The following is a 17696-nucleotide window of genomic DNA, read 5'->3' on the forward strand; positions in this document are numbered from 1 at the left end:
AAATAAATTGTTTGTCCTGGGAACAGTTTCTGGAGCTCTCTCACTGATGCTGCTAGAGCAATGGGATTCCTTCTTCTCCTGATTAAATATTACACCTGCAAGGCTGTCTGAATGTTAGCCCATGAAGGAACCATGAATAGGTTTTGGATCATGTTTGGAAACCGTGTCTGGGCCGAGCCTGCAGTGCTAGGGCCGTAGTCAGATTGTTATGAGGGTTATTTCCTAAGCCCTTGAGGTGAAAGCACCCAGTATGAGGTGACTGTTGATTGGCTGAAAGCACAGGATTTCTAGAGTGTCAGACAAAATAAGTTCTAGCTGCTTCAGCATGTTGGGGTGGAGGACCAACACCACCAAAACTAATATAATTATAACAAATCCTGAGTAAATGGATAGAGAATAAGGAATGGCCAGGCTGTTGGGACATACATTTTCAATCTGTGGTGTACCACCATGTTCCCATGCCCTATGTGCCTGTCTGTGAGTATCTGGTATTCTGGGTTTTGATCTTGGCCCCAGCCACAAGCTAATCTATTGTTTGCATGAAGGCCTAAAACCTTAAGGGGATCATGTCCTCGTTTGATTGACAGTTGTAACACCTAGTGGGTCGCACCACTCATTGTGCCACAGACTAAAGTAGCACTCTAAAACGTATCTCAGGCCTGCCACTGCAGCCTAAAGTGCAGTTTTAAATTGACCTTTCAACCTGTCAAAATAAACCTTTTGCCACACCTAAACCTTTCTTTTTACACTTCACCCCATTGCTTAACTTGTAAAAAAATAATTGGTGTGTCCCAAAGTTTGCTTAGATGCCAGCAGCCGGTGTTTTTGAATGTCGGTGTTGAGTGAACTTGATTCCACCTCAAGCCTCTTAAAATCACCTCCAGAGACAATATATGCCCACTTAACTCAGTATTAACATTCTTCCAGTCTCCCTTAGCCACATTTTTTCAGTCTTTCTTTTCCTCCTTCTTTCCCCTTTGGGTTTTTCCCTGGTCCCCAAAAATGAGTGCTCATGGGCCCCACCAGCAACCAGCTATTCAAATTAAGCACTGGTCACCCCGTAAGGTAGCTACTAACCACCCCTAGGGTGGGGTGCATGGTATTGAAAAAGTAGGACATGCATGTTTAAGGTTTACATGTCCTGATAGTGGAAAACTCCTAAAGTATTTTTTCACTGTTGTAAGGTCTATCTCTCCCATGGGATAACACTGGGTTACCTTATTACATTACATAAGTGATAACCTCAGATTGGGAGCAGATAGAGGTATGCGTTTATACTCAAATTAACTGTAATTTAAAATCCTCTTTAATGGGAAAGTTGGATATTGAGTTTCAATTTTGGAAATGCCACTTTTAAGAAGTTGTTTTTTAATTCCCAAACCAACTGTGTCTTTCTGTGAGTGGCTCTGCTATTGGGGTTTGTGTATTGATTCCAGACATAGGAAAAAAGAAGCCCTAGGTGTGAGGGTAGTGGGTCTACATGAAAGGAAAGCTGTGAAGAATTTGCCCCCTGCCCTGAATACACTTTAAAGAGCTCTGCCTGCAGCATACACAAAGGAACCTGACACCCGGCCTGCCCTACCTTTTGCCACCATAGGCAGTTTGGTGGCAAACCGAGGTATTATGGTAGGTCAGGGAATTCCACCACACACAGGCTGGCAACAGTATAAAATAAGACCTTTAGAAGATGTCATTAGAACACTCCTGTTCCTGTGGAAGCTTCAGATGAAGTACTGCACTGCTATCTGATGAAGATAAACTGCATTACTGACCGAAGAGAGAATATTGAGCCTGCTTACCATGAACCAGGCTACCCAGAGTTAGTCCAAGGGCCAGTTGGCTGACTTCCTGTGTGAGTTACAGGGGCACATTAAGCTTCCAGAGGCTCTTGCTGTTGTCCAGCTGACCAGAATCATCATGACCTGAACTGGTCCCCGCTTCTGGCCTCTGTGGGAGTGAGTCCTGACTCCCTAAGTGCCATCCTGGACCCTTGGCTGAAGTCAGAGTGCACTGTTCAGTGCCTAACATAAAGTTTCATCAGATCCAATGTGACGTTTATGTAAGGCCCCGCAAAACTTTGCAGCTTCGAACCGAAGGCTTCACTGAACCGACGCCGAGCCTTTCAGAGCCACGCCACGTAGAACCCACCTGAAAGCCTCACAGGATCCAATGCAGAATGATGTTGTTCCCCACAGAGCCATACAATTCCTACCTGAAGGCTTAATCTGATCAGAAGCCAAGCAAGGTGAAGCCGGCCAAAGCCACAGCGCACAGCTGAACGATTCTTTGGAACCAATGCAAAGCGACATGAAAACTCGCAAAACAGCACCATGCAGGCCTCATGTTAAGGACTTGATGTATAACTCCCAGTGGGCTGAACTTGGTCCTGTGCCCGGTCTTCTCTCCTTTGTGGTCAGCCTAAACTTGTTATTTTGTCCTGGGCCAGCAAGACTACAGTAGATACCCACAGTCAGTGCTTCAAGCCATTTGGGACTTTTTTCCCTGAAACTTTAAAAATTGATCTCTCCAGTTCTAAAGATTGGATTTTCATCATTCTGGTATAGTTTGATTTATTAAAAAGTACTTGATTTTTTTCTAAATTGGTTTGGGATTTTTCTCATGTTGTGTTTTCACTTTATTACTGTTTGTGTGCTATATAAGTACTTTACACATTGCATCTACATTAAGCCTGTTTGTTGTGTGCCAAGTTAGAAAAGGGTTAAGCACAGTTTAATTTAGTGGCTTTTAGAGTTCACTCTGAAAAGGATGTGTTTGTTACTTGAGTGGGGCTTCCAACCCTCTTGACTAACAACCCAATTTCTTACAACAGTGAACTACCGCCCCAGTAAAGCATTAAGTTTCCAGAGTGGTGGTGACAGCACACATTGTTTTGTGACTCAGCAGTTGTGGCTAGACATTTTATCTGCGTCACAGGAGTAGTGGCCTACTTGCCCACTTATGTAAAATTCCACTTCCATGTACAAACTAAGATCCTAGCACTGACACCCCAAATGTATGCAGTTGGTGTGTGTACGTGTCTTATGTGGCACATGTATTTTGTGTGTAAGAATGAATCAGAGTACTGAAGGCTTTCATGGGGGTTCCACATAGAAGACCTTGGCCTATTCCTGTGCACAAGTTGGTGATGAGCTTGTTTTCTCGAACAGTGGAAGTGTTTTGTTGACATTCCTGAAGCTGGATGGAGGCAACGAAGACACAGTCCTTTTGCTGTGCTGAGAGGAGCTGCTGATTAGTCTCCCTGAGTACTGCCATTTTCTTGATGGAGGGGTTAAAGGGTGGGACTGCAGGCTTTGTTGTTGAGGGTGAGAATGATCTTTCAGGCAAGGCCAACATATTGTCTCTCTTCTCTAATCTCGGTTCAGTATGGTGGTTGATAACCTGGTGCAGAAACCTCACATCTCTTTGTGCCTCTGTTGAGGGTACTGAAGATTCCCCTGCTGTGAGTAGCCTGACTGCATAAAAGCTGGTTCTGGAGAATAGCCTGGTGAGAACCACAAACTGGTTCTGAAAGTGCAATAGAGAATATGCATCCCTTGTCTGCATCAACTGTATAAAAGTGGGACTCTCAGGTGCACTTTTTGTTCTAGTTCCAAGTTCTCTTTGACTATGAAAAGAAGTTTCTGCATAGTACTTTGAATACTGATGTGCAACCAGAGCTGGTGTCTGCCCGGTAGCCAGCTTTCCAGAGGCGAGGGGACATCACCTTGAGTCTTGCCTGGAAGAAAGAAGCTGTTCCCCTGACCTGAAGCACCTGGAAGCCAACCAACCTGTTGAGAGAGGGAAGGAGACTGCCAACCAATGCTGTTGAAGTTGTGACTGTACAGGGAAAGCCAGAAGCAGCTTGATTCCAGTGGTGTAAGGGTCCATCTGAACAGGAAGGCTAAGGGAAGTGTGCTGAGTGTTTACAAGAACATAAGCACAGTTTCTCCAGATAAGTGGTCTAAGTTGGGAACTGTGGTACAAGCAAACTGCCACTGCATCAGTGAAGTGTGCTCAGCCAGGCTGGTCCACTGCAACTATGAACTGTTCATGGTTGGACAGGACTTTTATAACATCAAATTTTGCCCAACAAACTGTGATTATTGCGGCATGGTGCTGCTCCACAAGACAGCACCAAGGTAGATCGTGACTTCTGACCCGTGGCCCAAACCCACCATCTCAGGTAAGATCAAACAGGAGAAGTGGAATCCAGCTGAGTACTTCCTGGTTCCCTTAAGCGAAATGAGGGCCATGATGCAGATTATAGTTCCCTTTCGGGGCAGGACATAGAGTGGTGCAACCTAAGTGGCCCTAGCAAGCTTAGCTAGCAGTTTGTGAGCCTAAGTGACACTGTTGTGTCCTATTGGTCATGTGTTTCAGGTGCCACTTCACTCTCAACTGCGGTCTATTTGTGGTTCTCCTCGAAATGTGCACATATCATGCCCACACAGAATGTACATGTCAAGCGCTTCAGAAAGCACAATGTCTTAAAAATAGATGCACAGCTGTGCTCTGTGCCACCCCCAAATCACACATCTAGTTTCCTTTAGGCAGAAACAGTTGTAGGGGCAAGCAGTACTGTGTGGCCGCATTGCAACTGCCTAACAAACCTGCAGCATGGAGAATGCTGGATTGCTTCGACAACAGCACATATGGTCTAGTGTTGTAAAATGTCCCTTTGTTGGGGCCGCAAAAATCCTCCAGATATTCTTGCCTAGTGTGGTATCATGATCCTCTTCCGATCACTGTGTAGACACACACGTTTTTCCCAAAATTGCAGAGTTTACCGTGCAAAAATTAACTCTGAAAACCTCCAACTCAGAGCATGAGCTGTTGACAACAAAGCTTGGAAACAGACACCCTTAATTGTCTCACTGTGGTACCGAGCTGTGCTGTATGCAGGTAATACCTTAACTTGAATATTTTTCAGTTTAATGTATTAGCTGCAGACTTCGCAGTTTCCAGAAAAAACAAATGCATGGACCCCCTTCTGCAACTTTCCAGCGCTTATAACGGGATCATGATATAGCCGCTGTACTGTGCTCCAGCTGATAGTAGCAGTTTTCATAGTATAATAAAAATCCTATGGCCTTTCAACTTTGGACTGCTTTGACTACCATAAAACTTATCGGTACACGTTATATGGATATCAGATATCAGCTGGTAGCTTTGTCTAACACGATAAACACGGTTTAATGAGAGGTTGTTCCTGCTAGAACTGCATCTTGCACTAAATATGTGCTGCAACAAATAACCTTTGCGTTAAACGTTGTCTGCCCGGAAGAACATCGGGAAATCTTTAAAGAAATTCTTACAGTAGCTCTAAATAATTTATACTGATACAGATGCATTTTCTTCTTAATGTTTTGTTTGGACTATAATGTTCAGTTGGTGTACTCAAGCCAGTAGAGCACCTTTCCTGTTGAAAGTTTTCTGATCGGATCTATTTGTTTAAATGCTTCTAGATGTAATAATACCCTTTAACTCCTAATTCTGAGTGCTCCAGTAATTGTATTAACTCCACCTCCCATGATTTACCAATACGGGCGGTAATAGTAAATCCAGGGTGTGGAGTTAATGTGGGATTACAAGTGGGACCCTTAGGGTGCCACAAAAAATGAGAAATTATTTCGGGAATACGTAATTCTGAGTCTGGTTCTGTCATGCTCACCCCAACAATATAGGGAGCCACACCAAGTAGATCCCCTGTAAGGCGTTTCCTAGCTCCTCTATAGCAAGTTATGCTATGCTAGACACAAGCTGTTAGGAGCCAAACAAACCTCGCAGAGAATCTGCAGGTAATAATAAAATGGAACCCAACCCTTGTACCCCCAAATCAGTATGCACGCACAATGAATTACATTTTTCAACTATATGGTTATTTATTATGCAGTATTACTCTGTAACTCATGTGTATCAGTCCTCATAATTACTATTAAAAAACCCAGTAAGGTAAATTATGGAGAATGCTAGGCAAACCTCCAATCATATTTCATCACTAATCCCTACACTACTAATCTATTTCCTAGAGAGTTTGTCTAAATAATGGTCAGCCACCTAACTATATATGTAGTATGCCTTACTTATGCTGCCATTGGGTCATCAGTCAGAAGTCAGCCCTTCGGCTTCTCCTCTCAGCAACCAGTCCACTGGCCCGATTTTGAGTTTGGCAGATGGAAAACTCCGTCCGCCAAACTCCCAACAGATCACCGCCACCTACATGGTGACCACCATAACGCAGTAAATAAGAGTTTCCCACTAGGTCAGTGGGCGGAAACCTACGTTTCCGCGTGCTGGCCTAGCGCATGGACAGTTCAGGGGCCCCCCTGCAGCCACCTGCACACGTTCTCCACCAGCATCTTTACGGCAGTGGTACCTCCATGAAACCGCTGACGGAGAAGGGGGTCGTAATCCCCAGGGCAGATTATAACCGCCACCACCTCTAGATTGTTGGGATCTCCTATCCTGGCAGAGCTGGCAGTTCCCTGGCGGCCCGACTGCCAGGGTTGTAATGTGGCACTCAGACCGCCTCATTGGCGGCGTTCCGACCGCCACCCGCGAACCTGGCAGTCTAGTAACTGCCAGGTTCGTAATGAGGCCCCATGTGTCTCACCCCAACCCTCAACCGTTATTTATCACCAATAATGTCTTATGGAGGAAAAATGCCCCTTTGGAGAAGCCTATTGAAGCTACCAAGCTAATGCTACTTGTTTTTTCTGTGACAGACCTCTACATGGTCATCTCCTTGCACCCTCTGTTACGAAATGCACACAGAGAAGTGAAAGGTTTTCCTTCTCTGTCCTTTTAATTTGAACTGTGACAAACACATGTAGGTTCTAGATAGAAGATATGGTGATTGAGCACACGTTAGCATTATTATTCAAATTAATAATTCATTTTTCTAGGCTCTAAGTCAATTTAATATTTTCTAGAAGATCTAGATTCTGTTATATGTATATGCTATCAGGACTGTCTTGCATACAACATGTACTATTGTTATATGAAAGCACCCCCAGCCTCATGGCAATTCCTCAAGGAATTTCTAATTCTCCCCCTATCTTTCATTTGTTTTCAGGATTTTTTTTTAAAGGGGGTGCAGTGCAGTTGAATTCACAATTAGGGTTTGTACAACTTTGAGAAATATATAGTAACCCATTTTAACCAGTGTACAGAAATATGCTCATCTCCAAAAACAAGTTTGTTTCTTTTTGATATTATTGATGGTTTTATAAAAAAGATAAAAACCGGATTGAAAGCCATTTTCAGGGCACTGTACTTTACTGTCATTACATATTAACTCACTCCAAATATCTCTAGAACTAGAGTAGCAAAACACAGCTATCAAAACTGGGTTTCTGCAATGAGCCGGTTTGGGTGATGAGTCTGTACATGTCATCTGGTCTTCACGTTACCACAATATTTCCTTCTTGGCACTGTGTTGGACTTGGCCCTCTTTGCAGGGTCATCCCCAAATATTTTGCCTTCACCCCTCCTGTTTTGCTGAATTCATTTTTGTTGACTTTTAGGACTTAGTGCACTTTACCACTTCTAACCGCTGCTAAAATGCTCTCCATTAAACATGGAATAATTGGCTAACACCAAATTGGACCACTTAATATACAACAAAATGATGGATGGCATGCTTGAATTAATCTCAAGCCACTGACAAAATGCATCCATCATGTATTGCCCACCATGCCACCCCCGTTTGGACCCAGCCATATGCAAATAAGTATTGACCCTGCTCCCCATAGGAACAGTCCAGCCCGAAGTGCCAGGCCAGGTCCTCCCTGGACCGGAAACAAGTATCCTGGGACCACTTTTGGGATATCACCCCCACATCAGCCATTGTAGCTTTGATCCAGTAGTACCCCCCGCACTTAGGGCAGCAAATACAAAAACAAGGTGATTAATTTACTTATATGTCCCAAGTAAACTGGTATTACATGTGGCCAGGGCCTATAAATTAAATGCTACCATTGTGCCACACACTTAAGTAGCCTTTTTAAACACGTCTCAATACTGCCATTGCAGCATCTAAGCATTTTTAAATTGTCAATTCCACTTGACAAAATAAACATTTTGCCAAGCTTAATACTCCCTTACTTATAAACACCCGTAGGGTAGGTCCTTGTTAGACTTGGCTGTGTTTGAAAGGGTCATCTTCAAATGTTTTGCCTTCACCTTTCCGATTTCAGAACCTATTTTTGCTGGATTAAGGACTGTGCACACTTTACCATTGCTAAACAGTGCTATGTACCCTGGGCCTGAAAATAAAATGCTACTTGTTGGACTGCAGCACTGATTGTGCCACCCACTAAAGTAGCATTTTTAAACATGTCTCAGGCTTGCCATTGCAGCCTGTGTGTACAGTTTTAAACTGCCATTTCACCATGGCAAAAAAATGTTTTGGGAGGCCCAAACCTTCCTTCCTAATACAGAAAATTCACCCCTAGGGTAGGCCCTACACAGCCCAAAGGGCAGGGTGCTGTGTATTTATAAAGATGGACATGTACTTTTAACCCTTACATTTCTTAGTAGGGAAAAACTCTTAAATTAATTTGTCACAGCTGCAAGGCCTACCTCTCCCATAGGATAACATTGGGTTACCTTATTAAATTTAATAAGTGATAACTTTCAATTGGGAGCAGGTGGGGGGGAACAAGTTTGGTGTCTAAAAAACTGTAAAACCATCTTTGATGGTCAAGTTGGATTTTGTATCGCAATTCTGATAATGCCACTTTTAAAAAGTTGGCATTTTCTTGTCCAGACTATTTGGTGTCTGCAGCTTGTCTTCTAAGTCACATTACTAGGTGTAGGTAGCATTTGGTCTTTGGAATAGCTCCTAGACATCGAGACACAGATGCAATAGGTGTTGGCAGGATGGGCCATCTCTGGCTTGATGGGGGAATGAGCTGTCATCTACCACACTTGCACATCACAAGGACTTTGCCTCAGCACACTCACAATGGTTTTCACCCCAGTCTAATGTGTCTCCAGAAAAGCTGGGGCAGGGAGACAGAAAATTCCAAGCACTTCTGGGGGTGGAAAGCTCTAGAAGCTTCTCCAACTTCAAAGCTGGTACTAAGTATAAATATGGAACCCTCAGACCAAATTCTTAAGTACACTCTTGGAGCTGTAGATACTAGAGAAGAAGATTGGACCTACACCCTTCATCCAAGCTGAAATTACTACAAGGGTCAGCTGACTGACTTCCTGTTCTGTGCTACAGAGATATAGCAAGCTCCAGACACCTCCTTGCATCTGCCTAACTGACCTGCTGCCTGGACCTGCCACTGGAACTGCCTGAGCCCTGCTAGCCTTTTCTGGAGTGAGATCCTGATCACCAAGTGATGCCCTTAAGGTCCTGGACCCTTGGTGTGGCCTCAGATGAGCTTCTCCTTCAAGAAAGGAGAAACCCTGGAGTTTTCGTCTCTTTGCGACCATGAACGGGCCTGTTCGTGTCAAGATCATGTTGCCCGTGCTGACCACCAGAGCAAAGCTCTGGTAAACCCAATTCCCTGTGCTAAAGTAACCGCCAGCGATGGCCAGCAATGTGAGAACTGCACTTCATGCTACAGAAACAACAACGCTTCGTGACTCCCAATGCGAATCTTCAGCAATGACCGTCTGTGATGCCCGTCAGAATCTTTGATTTACAGCGGTGACTGTCCACAACCTTCAGCCTGTTCTTTGCGATGTAGCAATGATTTTCAACTAATCTCTCATTGCCTCTCGCGGCCTCCTTCTCTATGAACTGGACTCTTTGTGTTAGACTGTCAACGATAACTCTTTATAGGGAGCTAACATGGTCCCTGTATCCAGCCCGCGCATCATTGCATTCAGCCTGAACTTGTGCCTTTCACTCGGTTTCGTATGACCAGATAACCGCGAGTGGCGCAATGTACTGCAAGGGACTATACTTGCCTTAAATCTTTAACATGTCATATCTGCAGTTCCACTAATTGGACATTTGTCATTCTGGTGTCAAATAGTGTATTAATATTTACTCTATTTTTTTCAATTGATGTGGGATTTTTCTTGTGTTTTATTTTCACATTATGACTGCTTGAAGTGCTGCATAAATACTTTACACATTGCCTTCAAGTTAAGCCTGTCAGCTTTTGTGCCAAGTTACCAGAGGGTTCAGGACAGGTTAATTTAGTGACTTTACGTGGTTCACCCTGACAAGGATTGGCCTGTTGTTTAAGTAGGGTTCACACACCCTTCAACCAAAAATCCTAATCCCCACACACGCCTGCAAGTACTATGTTCACAGGGTCATCAAAAGGGGTGTCAGAAAGTTCATACTTTCCCAGGTCCATGCTTTTAGAGTGCCTCGCGCTCACACTGTCACAATTATATATAGATTTTAAAGCATGCCTACAATATATACCAACAACAAAGAAGATATATCTAAAACCACAAGGGGTCACATTCTGGACCAGCAATCTTTTACATTTCCCTGCAGACATTTTGTTTTAAACTTTGAAGCAGGTCTTTGTCCCAATAGTGGCCGCTTCAGTTTGTTGTCCCAGGCTCCACATGCCTGAATTGTCGTAAAGGCGCAGGACTATTACCAGTGCGTCAACTGTTGACGATTTAGTGGAGGCGATAAATGGCAAGTGCTGCAGTTAAACATAACAGTGAAATCAAAAATTAAACCACACCGGTGTATCCAAATAGCACTAATCAGAGTGACTTCCCATAAACTGACAACTCACTAGACTCCGTATTGGAACCTGGCAGGGAGGTGGACGGAAAACCTGCTGGGAATGCACAACGAGTATAAGATGCAGCTCATAATACTGGAATCCAAGGAACAACGGAAACTCAGTAATAAATAATTTTGGGACAGCGAAGAAATTGCTAAAGGCTAAACACGGAATCAAACTCTGTAGTTTAAAAATTAAGAAGGCAGTTAACTGTGGTATTACGTAGGAGATTGAGAGTCCATGTGCTTCTTAGCCATATAGCAATTTTTGGTGAGATTAAGGTCTCAAAACGACTATTTGAAGGACCTTCTATACTATGTACCATCATTTATAACCCTACGGTATCCAGGCCTGTTTTAAATCATTCTCGTTTTATGAATTTGAATGATGTACGTTTCTCGGGATTAACCAGGCAAATAGCTGCATGTGTTGTGACCACTGGGGAAAGAAAACCAGTTCGCGTGTGGGCATTACTTGCAGTGGTGGCACCCATATAATATAGGTTACAAAAATCACTTATGCCCGGTCATGGTCAATGTGTGAAGGAAGCCTGCGTTAATGCAGGATATTGTGCGGCTTTTTGTACGGACTAGCAAAGACTGACGGCAAATGATTTCGCAATGCAAAAACATTTTCCCCGGGAATGTCCTACTGTGTCACTCTTCCTCTTGCACTTTCGAACTCTGTATGTAAGGTTTAAGATTTATTTGCACAGCAGCATCAGTGCCAAGGGTGTGTCTTGTCCGTGGCATGCATGTTGAAACCTTGTCATTTTTATTATTATCAAATGATGGCGCAATTCAGCTCAGCACAAAGCGCTTGCAGTCATTCAAAGCTGCCAGCAATAATTTGTGTGAGTGAACATGCGGATTCAGTAGACTAAATGAGTATTATGACACTATTTCATAGTTGGATATGTCACTGCTCGTTCTACTCACGCTGAAACACATCTATCTGTGAGTGATCCATAGAAAACTAAACCAGTCGAATTGTTTAATTTGTTAAATGTAAACCCGTGGTCATTTTGGTAGTTTAAAGCTTATATTCGCCTGAGAGGTAGTGCTTGCTGTGTACTGGTCGTTGTAGGTGGTGGGCACCCCTGCATATTTTTTATGTTTGGGACCTATTGTTTAATATTCATAATCAGCTTTGATGCAGAGCTAGAGAGAGAGGGCCAGAAAAGGAATCATAAAGGAGGAGGTCAAATAAAAAAAAAGTGACAGAAGGAGAAAGCAGAAATGGGAAAGACCCCACAAGAGTTATACAGAGTTAGATAAGAGATAAGAAGTGTAGATGATGGAAGAAAGAGGCTTGAGATGGACTCAAAACTCACCATTCTTGGTATGAGGTGTCCCCGGCAATGGGTAGCACCAGAGGAAGGCTCCTAATCAAAATCTTTGTGCTCTGCACTAATTTTTTTCAACAAACCATTTTTAAAAGGTAAGTGGCAGTTGGCTCCCTTGAACAAGAATCTGATTTTACCAGCTGTATTAACTGTATTTAATTCACAACATGTGTAACATTTACCTTCTAAAATACCTACTTGCTAGATATTTCTGTTAGGAGAATCCTTAATCCGTGGGTCCTTGTGACTCTGAGAGTGACTGCACAGATGTGGTGCTGCTTCATATACGCACAGCCATAATTCTAAAGGGCCTCTATGTTTTCCATATCACCCATTTACCAGTGGCTATCTGCTTGCCTCAGATGATGTTCCCGAATGTTTGTGGACTTCTTATGATCCTACAGAGAAAAGGCTTACAGTTTTTCTTGGACACTATAAAAACAGTGCCACTTGGAGAAGCTAAATACAATGAGGAGAACAGGCCCTGGGGCTTTTCAGAATATTTGACTGGGTTAGACACTTGTCTAGGACTCCGACCGTTAACATGTTATTGGCACATCTGAAGTAAATATGGACACTGTTTCACAAAAGAGTAGACCTAAATCCAATTGTGCCTGTAACTCGACAATGTATTGTCAAGGTAGCCATGTGCAGAAGTAAGTAAATCTGTACTTAACCATTTACACGCACATTCACAATAGCTAGCTGGTGGATATTATGGGGATATTTTGGTACCACTAAATTTAAAACCTAATATTTAGGTAATATAAACAAACATGCTCTCATCACTCCTAGCCACAGGCTTCGTTGAAGTCCAATGATCTTTTGCATATTATCCATCAGGTGATGACTTCACCATAAGGGTCTAAACTGTATTTGGTTTTGAGTCAATAGCCTCTGCAGGGATATTTCTTGGCTTGCTAAGCCGTGTTTTTGAATAAAGAGAGACATCTCTGTGTGTTAGAAATTGGGTCTCTTGTTGGCAGAGGTATGTATCCTGTCCAAGTAGGGACCACAATCCCAGTTTCCCAGTTCCTAGTCAGGGTAAGTCAGACACACATCATAAATTAACCTGTGCTCACCCTCTGGTAGCTTAGCACAGAGCAGGCAGGCTTAACTTAGGAGACAATGTGTAATGTATTCAAGCAAAACTTACAATGGTAAAACAGTGAAAAACAGCACACAAAATTAGAACCATATATCTCAATTTAATGAACAAAACATGACCAAAATGACTAAAATCCAATAAGTAGAAGTCAAGATATGAACTTTTAAAGAATATATGCAAATATAGTGCTTAAAAGCTTACAGCACCAATTGGAGCCATCTAGTCGTGCTAGTCCGGGGTAAATCCAAAGTTCAGGCCTACCACGATTGAGCACGGGGCAGCTACAGGGACCAACCTTGTCCCACTGAAAAAGTACCTTTTATGGACGGTTGTGTCAATGTTGAGGATGCAATGCGAGGAGCAGAGGGGCTGATGTGAAGGCGAGGCGTTGGTTCCAATCCATGCAGTCATTGATGCAATGTCCTCGAGGTGCAGTGTTGAATCCCTTACATGGAAGGTGATGCATCTTCATCGAGCCATGCAGCTGACAATGGTTCTGGGGATGTAGAGATCCAGGTCTAGTCCTTTTCACTCCCAGGCAAGGAGGCCAGCAGGCAGCAGGGAAGGCACAGCAAAGCAAGAGTTCAGCAAAGTCCAGCAGAGGGACAGTCCCTTCAGCACAACAGCCCTTTTTTCTGGTAGGATGTCCTCAGGTCCAGAAGTGTACTGATTTCATGGTGTTTGAGGTCTCGTACGTATACCCAGTTTTGCCTTTGAAGTGGGGGAGACTTCAAAGAGAGAACTTTGAAGTGCACAAAATCCCTGTCCTTCCTACCCTGGCTCCAGACACACTGCAGGGGTTTATTTAGCTCCTTGTGAAGGCTCAGGACCCAACATATTCAGATATAAGAGTCAGCTTCTCTTTTCCATCGTGCTCAGGATGACCCCTCAAGATGTTAATGGCCCATCATGGTGTGGATGTTCCATCAGACATACCTAAGCTCCCTAGCTGTCACCCACCCAGACTGTGTATTAAGAGGCAGGCAGAGGCACAGAACACATAAAGTAAGAAAATGCCAACTTTCTAAAAGTGTCGTTTTCAGACTTGCAACTTAAAATCCACCTTTACCCTAAATTGTGAATTCAAATTGTGAGTCCAGAGACACCAGACTCAAAATATCTGTCTGGTTCCAATTGTAAATTACACTTATAAAACATAATAATGTAATAATGCAATAAGACAATCCTAATCTATGGGACAGATAGACCTTGCAGTAGTTACAAACAAATGGAAGAGTTTTTCACTACCTGGACACATAAAACTTAGAAGTATATGTCAATTTTTTAAAATCCACTGCACCCTGCCCTTGTGGCTGTCCAGGATTTACCTTAGGGTGTCCTATACATGTATTAAAAAGGAAGGTTTGGGCCTGGCAAGTGAGCTAACTTGCCAGGTCAATAATGGCAGTTTAAATCTGCACACACATGCTCTGCCATAGCAGGCCTGATACATGTTTAAAGGGCTACTACAGTGGGTGGCACAATCAGTGCTGCAGGCCCAAGAGTAGCTTTTAATTTACAGGCCCTGGACAAATTCAGTGCACTTTACCAGGAACATAATAGTAAATTAAGTATGCCAGTTGCGGATAGGCCAGTGTTATTATGTTTTAGGGAAAGAGTACATGCACTTGTGCACTGGCCATCAGTAGTAAAGTGCCCAGATTCCTAAAGCCAGCAAAAAGAAAGTCAACAAAACAAGAGGTCAGAAGGCAAAAGGTCAGAAGGAAACATACAAAGGATCCCAGGTCTAAGACTGTGCCATCTTCACTCCGGGACCTGTAGTGAGACAAAAGTGGCTCTTTACCAATGGTGTACCACAAAATAATAGGACTTCCCTGTAGAATGAGATGAGGGGCCCTGAGTCTCCCATATCTTCCAGATAATCTTTGGCCCTGGGCTGAATGGTGCACCTTTGAAGATTTGGGGGGCCCTAGAGGGTTGGGGGCCCTGTGTGCTGCATGGGCTGCAGGGGCTGCAGGGGCTGCATGGGTCTGTGTTACGCCCCCACCCTATAAGTGAACAAATATAGTTTCATGCTTGTGCCCCAGCTTATACCAGTTGGTACAGAATGTTGTCTGTGATCAGGCAAATATTCATCTTGTCCCCCCCCTACTCCCTGACCAGCTGCATTACTTAGCTCCACCATCCAGCAGACGTTAGATTGATTTGGAGCTTTGGATATACAGTTTCTTTAATTCTATAAAGAAAGAAACATGCTACTGCTCACGAGGTGTGGGTGGACACCTGTATATGGAATAATCTGATAATGAAGAGGTTACTCTGCCAACAGGGTCTAATGAAGATAACATGTTCATGTGAATCTCACATTTGTAGCTTTTTTTCGGTTTAAATAGCTGAATACTGACTGCAACTGTCATGGGGAAAACTGTATTCTTTTAATTGTGGATTTTCAGTATGGGCTTATGATGTTGTGAAGCTTTTGGGGGGTTCTTTAGTTCTGTATTGATATTATACATATCCAAGATGCTTTCCAGCATAATCACCATTGATCTGTACACCTTTTTCCAAAAAGTATGTCTTGATAATAAACAAAGTTTGTATTTACACTCAGCCCTGGGTGGACAGGAATTCGTTACTTCCTTGAAGTTAAACTAAACTCTATACTCCATCCCTTTAGAATTTTACCTTAAACATATTCCAAGTTCCCATTCGGTGGACTGTTGGTTCTCATCTGATGAATTTCAAACAATAAACAAAAGTATAAAAGGCAGTTAGAGTCTAGCAGGAGGAAGTGGTCACGCCTATCTGTCATTCATTGGCCACAACCTTAGAGAAGTCTTTAGTCAAACAAACTCCTGAGTAGTTTGGTTTTAAGATGTTTCCTGAGTCTGAGGTATTGCAGGAGTTTAGGAAAACCATATAATGAATTTTATGAGACGTTTGCAGGTGAGGTAGAATTTACCAGAGCATGGAGTGTCACACATTGATATTCCTTGCAGCACATTTACTTGAGGTGTGAATGAGAAGTTCCACTTGCTGAGAATTATCAGGTTCCATGTTAGTTTTTTTCCTGTTAATACAAGGGAACCTTTCTTTTACCCGGTTTCATGACAGAATATCATTGAAAACAATATAAACTCAACAAAATATCGTAAAAATAATATTGTTTACAAAATTATCACTATTTTATACTAAATTTAAAATAACACAAATATCAATGACAAAAATATCACTGTAATAAATATCTAAATTTAACGATATCCAACATACACAAATATTGAAACTATAAATTAGTGTCTACTAATCAAATATATACACAATATAAAAATATAGATATTCACAATATTGACTACATTATTATTGCTAAAAATAAGTAAAAAAATTATGTTTTAAATTATAAACTCATTTTAATTGAAACATATTTAATATTGAAATATCGAGAAATATACAAACTATATATTAAAATAAAAAACATAAAGTTAGTCACACATAAAACCTAATCAATACAATATACATTTGCAAATAAAATACACATTTTGAAAAAACAAACATTGCTGCAATAACATAAACATTACAATAAACATGAAAAATAAATACAATAGTTTGAATTTTCAACATATGTTAATAAAACAACAAACAACAAATACAGAATTGAAATGAAAAAACAGAAACCAATTTGTGTCCACCAAAAATGTAATAACTGGAAAAAATGAAACTAGACACCAAGTTGGCAATAAGATTTACCGCAACTAAACTAACCAATAAAAGTATAAACATAGTTAATGGGACAGTATAAAAAGAGCGCAAAATGTCACTATTTTTCACTGGACAAAAAAACAACTGCAAGAAAATGACACTGCTGGACACATGAAAAAAAGTCAGAAGTAAGACTTGAAAAAATAACAAGACACTTTTCACAAGTAAGTTTAAAAATTAAAAAAAAAAACTACAGTACAATCTGACATGATGTTTAAACACATCTATAAATAAACCTAAGCTCTCTCTTATATTATGTATGTTACTCCTTATATACTAAAAAAAACACTTCAGTAAAATGAAGCACTGTGCACTGATATATTCAGCTTAACATTTGTACACCAGGACAAAAGCACTTTCAAAGTAAATAAAATAAACACAGTTATACAAATAAAACAGCCCATAGACATAAAAATAAAACAAAATGCCACCCTCTAAAAACTAACCAAACCTATATTTTATCCTGTAACTAAAACATAGATTTTCTCAAAATCTTGACAACATCAAATAGAAAAGGGAGAAAAAAAAGTGCCATTTGAGGCAACAGCATATGTGTAAGTATAAATTGTAAAACGTTTAAAAGCATTTTTAATTAAAGTGATGGAATAAACAGCATATTTAACATAATAATTAATTTTAAAAGTATATTATTTTCAGATAGAGTGCCACAGAAAGGCAAACTATTACTTTCCCACATGGGATACACTTTCAACCAGGAAAGCACAAGCACAGAGAAGTGACTAGAAATGAAATACATATTATTCAAATGCTTGTAATCCAAGGGGTACAGCTAAAAGCGATATTGATTAAC

At 41.7% G+C, this 17696-nt stretch overlaps 1 protein-coding gene across 2 annotated transcripts in view; it reads left to right on the forward strand.

Annotated features, from left to right (window-relative positions):
• Positions 1-17696, forward strand: part of ENPP3 (ectonucleotide pyrophosphatase/phosphodiesterase 3) — a 709815-nt gene that overhangs the window by 22804 nt on the left and 669315 nt on the right. The window lies entirely within an intron of this gene.

Source organism: Pleurodeles waltl, chromosome 5, assembly GCF_031143425.1.
Source record: "Pleurodeles waltl isolate 20211129_DDA chromosome 5, aPleWal1.hap1.20221129, whole genome shotgun sequence".
In the NCBI taxonomy this organism is placed as follows: domain Eukaryota; kingdom Metazoa; phylum Chordata; class Amphibia; order Caudata; family Salamandridae; genus Pleurodeles; species Pleurodeles waltl.